Raw genomic sequence first — 10,880 nt, 5'->3', positions numbered from 1 at the left:
GAGTGTATTCAGTGGTCGCATAGCAGAATGGATCCTGGCTATTAGCTGCACTGACCTTCCAAGCAGAATTCAGCTGGGGACTAAGTCACATCTGAACTAGAAATGGTTTTTGTTTTGTGTTGTGTTTTTGTTTGGTTTGGGTTTTTGTTTGTTTTGTTTTTAAGGGTTTGAAAAGTGTCCAGTGAAATAAATGCTACTTCCATGGGTGGGATCCTCTCTTCTGGTAGGTAATTCATCTGACTCTTCATGTCTGATCTGAAGGAAAGTACAGGAGAGCAGGAACCAAACCTTAATCTGACCAGTAATTTAACGACGCTGCTGCTGACTTTTCCTACCATGCAGCAGGCCCCACGTTATTTTTGTCTGACTAAAACAATGGCAGAGTATGTAGGATTTTGCAGAGTGGAGAGTCCAAATGACCAGAGGCATGTGCTCAAGAATGCAGAGGTGGAATGGTCATGGAGCCCCAGCTGGTCGTCATGGGGTCCCAAGAACAAATCTTCCTGGTGATGATAACTATGAAAACTTATATTAAGGGCAAACATAAACCCCTAATGATTGGTGACATGGGGTGAGCAGACCAAGTTCTTTGAGGAAGTAAATACTGCAGATGCTCTGGGAAATGCAATTAAATGTCACTGGGTCTATGACTTGTAGTATTTGGGCCCCTGATGATCTGCTACCTTATCATGGAAAAATAATGATCTTACTCAGGCCTGAACTGCTCCCCTCCTGCTGCCTCAAGAAACAAATTTTTGGCAGTGTCTCCTATCCCTGCCCAGGTCCTCTGTCTCTCTCCAAGTCCTGGCCTCTCATCTTCCCTATCAGAATATTTCTGTCTGCCAGCAGAGAAAGGCAAATAACAGTTTCAAAGCAGGAGGCTTGACACTTTTTTCATACAGACCCAGTTCTTTACTCTGTGCTGTCAGGTATCTTCAGACTAGACATCCTGGCCTTTTTCTAACCCCTTGGGAGGCCCAGGGCCTGCTCACCTCTCTGCTTTTCACAGAAAACATCTGCAGAAATACATATTTCTTGATATTTGCATGCAAGCTGCAACAAGCACCCTGTGGTTCAGGAAGAGGGACAGAGCCTTTTTGTAGGGGAAATATGTTCTTTTGCTGAGGCAAACTTGCCCCAGGGAGCATCATACCTTTACAAGAATGCAAAAGTGAATGCTCTGTCCTGGAATCCAATGCGGAGCCTGGGAAGGAGCTCATTGTATGCTCTGAGTGATGGAATTAATGTACCAAAACTCAATGAGAGATTTTAAGGTATCAGAAAAGGATTTGATTTAATTTACCTTTCCAAGTAACTTGACTGCCCGCTTGCTTTTCTACATGCATCTTTACAAACACTATGAAACATATATCCAGCTAGTCTCAACAAGATCACTTGTGTGCAAGATGGAAGAAAAAGTATGTCAGCTATTGTGTCCTTAAAAATTATGTCCTCTTGATTGGTGAAGAAAAAGGTTTTTTGCACAGTCATGCCACCTGGGAGTCAACATTTATTGCATCATAATCTTTTGCTTTAGAATTTTACTTGCTTCGCCCTCTCTAAGTCTTAAGTAAGATTGCTTTTTGTTGCTTGTGTTTTCTCATTTTTGTTCTCTTGTGGATCTGGTCTCTTTGTTGGCATAACAGGAGAAGAAATTGTGGTGTATGGCTGCCACAGCTACTACTGCACAGGTCTTCTGCTGACAAGTCATCTGAGCTGTGGTCTTTGTGAAAGCAACACTTTTATGTTTTTCTGTTGTCTGCCACGTTCTTTTAATCAGCCTGTGCTTACCTGAAGACAGCTCATACAACTCTTCTTTGAGCAAAGCCGGGAAGGATACCACAGGTGGTGGCATTTGGAAGAAAGTATTTGATCTGAAGATCGATCCCTCATTTTCTAGGCTTACATAAGAGTCTGCAGAACCACCTCAGGGAATTCCCTGTTGTAGCCTCTGGGTGCCTGGAGCTTGTTGCATGACTGAGTTTCAGGAGATGACTTTGGTTCTCTGTGACTTTAGTGAGGAACTTTAACAAAGGCTTTTGAAAGACTAAGTAAATTGCATCCTTCACAACTGGTTTGCTGACACAGTCAAAGTAGATAGAGGAATGCAATTTTCCCTTAAAGAGGACTTGCTGAGTTCTCTGTTTTATGTGCCATGACCAGTAACGAAAGTCGAGTCTGTGCACACATGCAGGCTTTTTTAACTCTTCTTGATATACTGTCTGCTGTAAGATACATGAGGGAAGACATCAGATTGCTAACAGCCTGAGTAACTCTGCAGGTGAAACAGGTAAAAGCCAGTAAATTAACGTAAAACAAAGAAAAAAATCTAATTCCAAATAGGAGGAAGAACAGATTTTCTGAAGTGAGTAGGGCTATAAATAATGTTTTTTTCTTAGAGATCACATTTACAATTTGCCATCCTAGAGTTTCAAAAATAGTTAACTGAGCAACTAGAGAATTAAAAGGTACCTACTTTGAAAAACTAACTTTGAGCATCTGTTAAATATTGTTATTACCTAAAACTTGCATAGCTAAAGTACAACTGTATTTCTCTGTTCTTGTTTAGCAACTCAGTTTAGTTAAGGTCAAAGATATTTCTGCATCACACCAGTGTTATGGCTTCCTAAACATCATATCCTGTCTGTAGCATATGCTGTACTAGTATTGTCAGCAAAAACCTCCTGTTCCCCTTGCTTGGATCTTACCCTATAAAGAGAGAGAGAGAGAATAATGAATTTCAACTTGAAGAGTATCTTCCTCATTCTTTAATCAGAGAAAAAAATGAACTTGCTCACCCTCCTCCATGGTAGGTGGCTAAAGAGATCCTTTCCCCCAACTTCACATCCTTCAGGATCTCCCCAGTCCATTCTCCCTCTATGGAAATGGAATAACTTGACTTCTGCTAGAGGCTGAGCTTCCCAAATGATAGCTTTTGCAGAACTCCCTGTGCAAAGTTCTCTGAATCAGAAGGAAGACCTGTTGCAGAGGACCTTACCTCTTTTTGTTAAGGTCTAATTATATGCCAAGCTTGGAGTTATCTTTAAGTTTCTCTTAGAGGCTGGATTATATGATTCGGGTGCTTGATTAGATTTTGTGCTTTATATAATAGTTAATAGTGAGTGTATGTACAAATAAGTATGTTTTTCACCTGTGGCTATTAAAAAAAAAACAGGGAAAGACCATCTATTAGCAAGACACCAGTCTTATATAAAGGAGAAAGTCTGAAAATATTACGATCTCTTTCCCTCTATTCCACTGATTATAAATAGTCCCCCCTGGCCACTCAAGTAGATTTCCCCTCATATTGTTTACCATCAGTAGCTAAATATGCCACATGCAGATACATTGGGATGGCCCCTGCCTTTTCCCTCAAACATTTAATCACTGCATGGGAGTCGGTGTACAGACACACCGTAAGGTCCGTGTTACCCTGTCCTGAGTACCTGGCTCTGACATGACAAGCATCTGGGATACTGCCCGGCCAGAGAAAACAGGCTCACATAGGAATGCATTCAGGCTTCCCAAACCTTGACTACACACCCCATAACGTGGCTGGGCAACACATCTGCCCTAACCTAACTGTACCAGGGGGAAGGCTATAGAGGATGCTTATTGAGCCTATCTCCTGTCACAACAAACTACTACAAATCATGACAAGAGGCAGTGATCTCAGAGCCACAGACAATGTGACAGTGATTCCAGGATGGAAACAGTCAGACTGAAGCCAATGGGTTCATCCCACTATCAGGGAGCTAGCTGAGGTGGTAAGTGGAGGAGGTGGGAGGCAGTGGAGGTAGCATGAAGGTGGTAGAACAGAAGACTGGGCACAACTTAGCTAATACAGTGAAATATATTTTCAGTTAAAGGCTGTAGTAATGGACCACCTATCTCAAAAGGCAGCGGAATGACATCTCATTGACTTTGAGTAACAACAAAAGAATCTGGGGGTCTAGCAGTGGACTCACATATCTCAATATGTTCATATGCTTCCTGGATGATGACTCTGATGCACTCTCACCAAATTTGTAGACAACACTAAATACAAGGAAGCAGCCAGCACATAGCAGAGCATCAGTCCAGAGGCACCACAGCAAACCTCAGGCCTGGGCCAAAAGTAACCTCATGAAGTTCTGCAGCTAGAAGGACCAAGCTCTGTACCTGGGCCAGGATAACCTGGACATCAGTACAGGCTGGGAAGCAATTGGTTAGCCCTGCAGAGAGGAACTGAGAGGTGGTAGATGACAAATTAAACGTGAGTCAACAGTGCACTCTAATGGCAAATAAGCGAAACCACAGACTGGGAAACAGGACTGTGACTAGCAGGGAGAAGTTAGCCATATGCATCTATTCAGGGGTTCTGTTGTCCAATCCTGAGTACTCTGTCTATGTATATTCAACCCCAAAGCCCTCTCCTTCCACCCAGATCAAAAAGGATATGAAAAGTAACCAAAAATGTCTGCTGGAAGGTGACCAAGATGTCAGGGATATCAGATGCAGGTCTTCAGGCCTCTGAAGACAGGTAGAAGGAGTTGATTTCTTTCATCAGATGAAGAGGATGCTGAAGGGGAGGTAATCACAGCCCCCAAATACTTAAAGGGAAATTACAAAGCAAATGAAGCCAAAATCTTCTCAGCGTTACCAAACTATAAAGCAAGGGACACAGAGACCCTATACTGCAGCTTCACAGGTTCAGATAGGATATTAGGAAAAATGTCCAGCTCAGTCAGGTCCCGCAGTGATTTTTAAGACCTTTCCCAAAATGTCTGCTTTACCCCAGTCCCACACTGCCCCATTCAGAACTGACATTCCTAATCTATGATCTTAGACAAGGTTCTCTTAGCAGCACAGCAAATGCCTATTAGGATAATTTTACATCAGTATTTATACGTGTGAAGTTCCCCTTACATGAAACTTTTAATCAAGTAGATTTATGAAAGTGCTTGAAATCTGTTTATACAGGAAATGAAATGAAAATTTAAGTAGCATATTAAAACTTGTATGAACAATCAGTGGTGTGTAAATTGGATAGTCAATACCACAATTTGGGATACTACATACTTTGTGAGCAAGTGTTAGAATCAGTTTTGATTATACCTACAATACAAAAAAAGCCCAATCATTCCCAATGGTACCTAAGGATGGAAGGGAAGTGGAGAACGCAGTAGGAAAGGAAGAAAATATATCAACTAGTAGCTGAAAAATGAGTATAAAGCATTGTAAGAAAACTAGAAAACTTTACTCATTGAGAGTAAACTCTATTTTACTTGTTCTTACAGCCATCACAGGAAAGGAATGAGAGAAGATGTATGCAAGTTCAACATTACCACATTCCAACAATCTCTTGGCAAGTTACCCAATGTTTCTCTGTGCCTTAGTGACTGCATGTGACTAAGTAGTGGATTAAAAGAGAGCCACAATGTAAATGTTATGGTACATTACGGCAAGGATCCACAGCTCTGTGGTAGGAGCTGAGGTCCTGTGGGTAGTAGGCCAAGTGTTAGACAGTACCAACAGACTAAATTTGTACAGAAAAGGCTGTGTCTGTATTTCTTCTCCCCTTTCCTTACTCCAATATATAACAGCATAGCTTCACTTTGTCTACTGTCAATAGAGTTTTTACATCCAAAAACCAGGTACACAGAAAAGGAACAGTTTGGGGGATTAATTCATACACTTGAATTTGCTGATCATTACAGCTTCATCTTCCCCTAATATTTTTATCCCATGTGAACAGAAATGTTCTATATTTTGGCTTCTCCAAAACCCACTCAGAAGTGCAATTTTATGCATACACATACGTGTATGCTCACATGCCTATTTCTCCTGTATTTTAGACTCTCTGTATTTAAGGATTCAACTTTGTCAGTATCATTCCTTATGCCCTATAAAGAAAAGCTAATCGTTTTTATTATTTTTCTTTCCAGATCACTTATTTTAAAATATTTTATCTAAATATTTTAAATATTTGCGAAGGTTCCTCACTATGGGCTTGATGGTAGACTTTGCCTGTGACATCCAAACAATTTGACTAAATTCTATCCCTTTCTTACAATGGGGTGTAGCATTTTTTTTTTCTTACAATTGGTTGAAATAGCCTTGTATGTACTGTTCTGGGAGACCAATGTATAAAAATGTCTAAAGCTATGCACCTGTGGACATAAATAACGCCACTAGGAGGCATGTGCTTGGAAAGTGTATGTCAGTACCAACATCCGTCTTTGAAGACTGAGCAACTGTCTGAAAATCTTCCTGATTCCTTTTGCCATTCTCTCATCACCTTTTCTGATGCTGACCCATAGATTTTTGTCTGTTAGTATAGAAGAGGGGATTGGAAATAGGACAGGGCAGAAACCTATAAAAACCTACAAAACTGTAAGCCCCTTCTTTGACTATTTTTCTGTTAAATAGGTTAGCATACATTTAAAAGCTCCACAGAAAAAGATGTTGCACACCCATTATATGCACCAATCGACTGTTGAAAGATGGTGTCCTGAGAGGTTGTGCAGTCTTCATCCTTGGACGTTTTCAAGACCTAAATGGAGGTTTTTGAGATCTGTTTAGGAAAAGTCCTGAGAATACCCATCTGACCTCATAATTGACTCTTCTTTTTCTGAATTTATAAGCTATTTTCAAACTTATTTTTCTCTTTGTTCAAAATTGCATAGATTTCATTTAATCCCTTTGTTAACTTATTTCCCTTCCCTTCCCTTCCTTCTCTTCCCTTCCCCTCTTCTTTTTCTATTTATTATTATTATTTTGTCTCACGTAATCCAGCTCATCTTCTAAGTTTATTCTCTGTTCCTTTAATTTTATAACCTGTTGGCTATCTCCCTGATCTGAAATACCCACCTCAGATACCTTTATTGGTCCTGCCAAGACAATAATTCAGCTGCCATCCCTGACCAAGGAGTTCCCAAGTGATAGTCCATGGGCACACAGTGATGTGTGAAGACCAGCTTTGTTCTCTGTTTATCTCCAGAAACAGAGAGATTTTCATCGTCAGGCTAAAACTTCATAGTTACAGAGATTCACATGTGCTGCTGGTCTCTGCTGGGAACAGAGGGAACACAGAGAAAGGCTTTTCACCTGCTCCCCAGTGATGGGGTGGCACCACCATGGCCCGTCACGGTCTGTGATTTCTGTCATTTCTGGGAGATGACAACATCCTCCTGATCTGCTTGGTGATGCTTTGGGGCAAGGCGGTACTTGAGGAGTTAATAAAAACTGCTGGGTTAAAATCATTACATTGTCACTGAAAAACCCCACTGTTAGCCACAGGGAAGCACCTCATCTGCAGCTCCCTTACAATAAAATGAAGGGCAATTTCATCCAGTCACCTGCTGCTGACCTATTTAAAGTACCTGGAGGGAGGGCAGAGGTGGTCACTGCTGTCTCAGCCGTCTGTCCTTCAGCCAGCGGCCTGGGTCCGGCTGCAGGTGATGCCATCCCAGTGCCGCCTCTTTGGGAACTGGATGCTTACACCACCTTCCCAGACCTCCCAGTGTAAGGAAAAGCTGGTTCTGCCTGCAGCAGATGGTGTGACCCTGGCAGGCCCTATGCATTTGGTGTGCTGCCCGGCAGAGGCTGACAGAGCCCCGGCAGGCTGCGTGAGCCTTGCCACTGCTGGCTTTACCGGGGATTGGCATGGAGAGGTCAGGCTGAGCTAACGACAGGTAGCAGCAGGGCCCCACCAGTAGTCCCTACACTCTGAAGCCTTGGGGAGCCTTGCACACCCTTTCTGGAGCATCTCCCCTATGAGGAGAGGCTGAGAGACCTGGGTCTGTTCAGCCTGGAGAAAAGAAGACTGAGGGAGGATCTTACCAATGTTTATAAATACCTGAAGTGTGGGAGACAGAGGGATTTGGCCAACCTCTTTTCAGTGCTCTGTGGGGACAGGACAAGGGGCAATGGCCACAAAATGGAGCCCAGGAAGTCCCCAACATGCGAAAGAACTTCTTCCCGGTGAGGGTGATGGAGCACTGGGACAGGCTGCCCAGGGAGGTTGTGGGGTCTCCTTCTCTGGAGATATTCAAGGCCCGTCTGGACGCCTCCCTGGGCAGCCTGCTCTAGGGACCCTGCTTTGGCAGGGGAGCTGGACCCGATGGTCTCTCGAGGTCCCTTCCAACCCCTGCAATTCTGTGATTCTGTGATTTCTGAGGGCCTGCCCCCAAACCCCCATGCTTTTTCGGGTTGGGAAGTGGTAAGGAGAAGCACCTGTGCTGCCTCCCCAGCATGAAACGAGTCCTGCCCTTGAAATTAGATTTCCTGCTGTTTCTTGCAAGGAAGATTAGAACTTTTCAATTTTTACGGGGCCTCCAGAAAAAATCCATGAAAAAAAAAAAAGAAAAAAGAAAAACAGTAGGTCACGATGTTAACAAATGCACTGCAAGGCCAGGCCAGGCTATGTCTCTTTAATATACTTGTAAATGCGTGTATTTCTGTCTGCCTTACCTGGGAAGAGAAATCATCATTGCTAAGGGACGTTGCTAGAGATAAGAGGTGGATTACTAGAGCTGTGTCCTTCATTTAGGAATAACAGCCATTAAACTCCTTGTTGCCATGGGGCTGCAATTTCCAGAGGTGATACCCATTATCAGAGAACTGGCTGCTGGCAAGCAGTTAATGAGAGAGCTTTGAAATGGCTCAGTAAAAATCCATCATCCCTGCAGATTTCTGGGACGTGTATGAGAGAGTAAAGGGAGCCAAAACTGGATCCAGCTGTGAACTGCACAGACATGGCTGCTTTGTTACTGCTCCACAGGCTGAGGGAAGCCCCTCTAAGGTTGCAGAGCTTTAGGGGCTATGCTGGCCTGTGGCAGGTCAGGGCTGTGACCCAGGGCAACCCCAGCAGCCTGCAAAGACGAGGAAATACAAAAGTGTCTTTAAGCATTGAGAGAGCACTCGAGAGCTAGGGCATGGGCATGAAGGAGCTTTTTACATCACAGAGACGTTCTTCTACTTGTGCTGGGTTTTGGTCTCTTCACCATGTCTTCCCAGCCTTGTCTTCCAGCCTTGTGGTTGCATGAAATTATTCCTGATGCAGAAAAAAAAAAAAAAAAAAAAGGCAAAATTAACCACACTGTTGAGAGTAGCAATTCCAAATCAGCTTCTGACATAGCATTTTCTTGTAACCAAGAGGGTTACAAATACAAGTTTTCGTTGAAATGGCAGATCTCTCCTCAGGGGAGAAAACAAAAACGAAACAAAAACAAAAAAGCAGTCAATCAAACAAATGAACAAACAAACAACAACAAAACCAGAAACACACTCAGGAGATATAGCAATAGAAATACACTGGCTGAACACCCCAAAGATCCACAGTTATTCAAAATACTAAATAGGTATTGTAACTAGCCTGGAGGAGAAGGGGAGGGGGAAGAAGGAGGGGAAGCTGTCATTCTTTGCCTCCCCCACAGACTGACTCTCAGAGGACAATAGTTAAAAAGCATGATTTTTAATAGTTTTCAAGAGATTATTCCAGAAATACATGAATAAGGGCAATGCTGAAGCACAAATTCCAGATTAGGCTCAGAGCCACTGCTTTTATCACTGCTTTCATAAGCAAGTGTTACATAGTACAACAAATTGACAAAAGCCAAAGCAACCTTCAACCAGCCCTCAGAGATGATAAAGAGCAAAACAGGGAGCATATACAGAAAGATATGGGTTAAATTAAACAACTTGGAGAGCAAATAAATCAACATTGTGACCAGCAACTATAAAACAAATATAATGATTATAACAAATCATAAACAAATTTATTAGGACAGAAAAGAAAGGCAAATAATAACAGTAATGGTAATAGCGCTACTAATAATAATGTGTACAAACAAGTGATGCACAATGCAATTGCTCACCACCCGCTGACCGGTGTCCAGCCCATCCCCAAGCAGCCAGTCCCCCCACCCCAGCCGTCCCCCCCCATATTAATTGCTCAGCGTGATGCCATGTGGTATGGAATACCCCTTTGGCCAGCGTGGGTCAGCTGTCCTGGGTCAGAAACAAAATGGGATGCAGCCAGACTGCCTGCCAAGGTGGTCCGTGCCATGTGAAGATCTTTGCATAGATCTTCAGCTCAGGGGCTGGAGAGGACTAAAAAGCCTTTGGGCAGCTCTCTGTGGTAGCCATTCCCTACCTGTCTGGGCTTCTCGGTGCTTCCAGGTCAAAGCTAGTTATGGACTGACCTCGGGCGGTGTCATTTTGCTGTAGCTGGCATTATGAAAGACAAAATCTTCTATGTGCAGTCACTCGTGCAGTATAAATTTGAGAGGCAGAAGGGAGAAAAACTGCTCTTTTCCATTCTAGTTGCTGTTCTCTGTCTGAGAGACTGCTCTGAAAGACAGCAAACAGGAAGGACCCAGCAGTACTGCAGAGGGTGAGACTGATGAGAAGAGGATGGGGTAAATGAGCAAGCAGGTTTCTGAGGTGGCAGGAAAAACATCATCTAGGAACTCAGAGGTACTGCATACAATCTGTCACAGCCCAGAGGTCCAGTGAGTAGCTGGACTGAGAGGAAACCCGAAAGAAAAACTTTCAGCAAGGACAGGGTGGGCACAAACTCTTCCTACTTCCCTTCTGCCTCCTTTTTAGAGGTTTATTGAAGATGGAGTCCTCTGAGCCAGTGGTAGGCCATTCAGTTGTAAGTAGGGACTAATAAACTTGAAAGAGAAACTTAGGAAATACTTCCAAGTCAGGAAATACTGATACTCTGTTATGGCTATGGGTACGCAGGCCTGTTTTTTTGCTGGGGAGAACCACAGAGCAAATGGATTTCAGAGTGAAGGTCAAGAAATATGGAGATAATGGGTGAATTACTACAGATCACAATGAGATGGAGATTGTAAAACTATGTTTTTACAAACTCTACAAAAAAGGAG

Source organism: Anser cygnoides, chromosome 23 (genome assembly GCF_040182565.1).
Source record: "Anser cygnoides isolate HZ-2024a breed goose chromosome 23, Taihu_goose_T2T_genome, whole genome shotgun sequence".
NCBI lineage: Eukaryota > Metazoa > Chordata > Aves > Anseriformes > Anatidae > Anser > Anser cygnoides.
The sequence above is the reverse complement of the archived record's forward strand: the minus strand, read 5'-3'. Positions refer to the sequence as shown.